General features: G+C 46.1%; 1 protein-coding gene and 1 long non-coding RNA gene across 2 annotated transcripts in view; both read left to right on the forward strand.

The window, feature by feature from the left end:
• The window catches only part of LOC116673126 (uncharacterized), a 17,621-nt gene extending 16,593 nt beyond the window's left edge, over positions 1-1,028 (forward strand). The window contains exon 3 of the long non-coding RNA XR_004327758.1: positions 1,016-1,028. This is a non-coding gene — a long non-coding RNA (uncharacterized LOC116673126). The remainder of the gene's footprint in view (positions 1-1,015) is intronic.
• The window catches only part of usp6nl (USP6 N-terminal like), a 107,803-nt gene that overhangs the window by 30,900 nt on the left and 74,762 nt on the right, over positions 1-2,141 (forward strand). The gene's annotated exons all lie outside the window — the stretch shown is intronic.

The raw sequence follows: 2,141 nt of genomic DNA on the forward strand, positions 1-2,141 counted from the left end.
AAAATATATTAAAGTTCTGATAAATATGTATAATGTATAAAAATACAAACTTAGGATATGAAACTTAAAGTCCTTTTGAACAAAAACATTAAAATAATCATCAGTGTTGCTAACAGGGACGCTGTAGAGCGTCCTCTGGTGGACAGACTATGCAACGCCATCACTAACAGGGACGTTGTAGAGCGTCCTGGTGGACAGACTATGCAACCATCACTAACAGGGACGTTGTAGAGCGTCCTCGGTGGACAGACTATGCAACGCCATCACTAACAGGGACGTTGTAGAGCGTCCTCTGGTGGACAGACTATGCAACGACATCACTAACAGGGACGTGTAGAGCGTCCTCTGGTGGACAGACTATGCAACCCCACTAACAGGGACGTGTTAGAGCGTCCTCTGGTGGACCGACTATGCAACGCCATCACTAACAGGGACGTTGTAGAGCGTCCTCTGGTGGACAGACTATGCAACGCCATCACTAACAGGGACGTTGTGAGAGCGTCCTCTGGTGGACAGACTACGCAACACCATCACTAACCGGGACGTTGTAGAGCGTCCTCTCGTGGACAGACTATGCAAAAAAAAAAAAATCTGCCATAATAAATGCTGATACCGATAGATCAGGTAATGCCTAATATCGGCCGATAATATTCCTTCACTCATTTTGAGCCAACTGGGAACCGTACTTACCGTACGTAGCTGCGTACTGGAGTTTTTCCAGGTGATGATAAAACTGGAAAGATTTAGAAATACCAGAAGCTGCTGTGTGCGGACTACAAACTCCACTTGTGGAGAAAAAAGAAGGACGTTTTGGATAAATACTTAAGGATATTTTAAGTAAGATGATTGCAGGAGGATTAGCTACAAACCCACACAGATGCTTTCTCCGTCACACACATGCACATAGAAGTTATGACTTTGCCTCGTCACAAATTTTTAATGGCTTCTTTGTATTTAGTTGCCATGGTGAGCCAAGCTGCTGTTATTGACGTTGTTGGCGGCCTTCCCACTTTAGAAAGTTTATTTCATCAATACATAATGTCTGGACTTCAGACAGATCTAGATGTACAATGAAGAAAGCTTTGCTGTGTTGGAATGTGGGACTTCTAATGCCTTTTTAATGTGTTTTTTTTGTTTTTGTTTTCAACGCAGTTGGTGTGAATTCACCCAGATTTCTTGTTTGACTGTTTTGCTCCATCTCAATGCTATCCTTTTAAATATGTTATTAAAAATCAATCTGTTGTTGTACACTACAAGTGTGAGATTATGCAAAATCATTGGATGCATATCACAGTTTCAGTGACAAAGTTATGTGTGATTAAAGTTATTTATTTTGAAAAATGTTGGCTCTAGTGGGGGGGTGTTGAGCATCCTGACTGCCTGGGGAATGAAGCTGTTTGCCAATCTGGCTGAACAGGCTCAGATGCTCTGGTACCGCCTCCCAGATGACGAGAGGCTGTGTGAGGGGTGGCGAGGTGGGTTTGGTAAATGTCCGGGAGTGAGGGGAGTGGGACACCAATGATCCGGCCAGCAGTCTTCACTATGTTCTGCAGGGTGTCACGGTTGGACGCAGTGCAGCTACCACACACTGATGCTGCTGGACAGGATGGGTGGGGGGGGGCTCTCGCTCTCTTCAGTTCAGTTCAGAGTGTCTGTTGTCCAGGAAAGGTCCTCACTGATGTGCACCCCCAGGAATTTGGTGCTGCTGTGGAGAGACTGAATGTCAGCAGCACTGTTGATGGCCAAAGGGGGTTTTGGGGTGGGACCTCTTTAGAAATCAATAACCACTTCCTTGGTCTTCAGGAAAAAGTTATTTCCGCGGCACCACGTGTCCAGTTGGTAGACCTCCTTCCTGTAGTAGGTCTCATAATTGTTTGGAGACGAGACCCATCACAGTTGTGTCGTCCGCAAACTTCACAATGTGATTGCTGCTGAAGGATGGAGTGCTGTCATGGGTCAGCAGCGTAAAGAGCAGGGGGCCGAGTACACAACCTTGGGGGGTCCCCATACTCAGAGTGGTGGTTCTTGATGAATTGCTGCCGACCAGTATTTGCAACTTCCCAACGCCACCAGGAGCAGCCTTAGGTTAAACTGGCGACCAGGGGAGAAAACACACACACACACACACACACACACACACA

The sequence above is a fragment of the Etheostoma spectabile genome, chromosome 23 (genome assembly GCF_008692095.1).
Source record: "Etheostoma spectabile isolate EspeVRDwgs_2016 chromosome 23, UIUC_Espe_1.0, whole genome shotgun sequence".
In the NCBI taxonomy this organism is placed as follows: domain Eukaryota; kingdom Metazoa; phylum Chordata; class Actinopteri; order Perciformes; family Percidae; genus Etheostoma; species Etheostoma spectabile.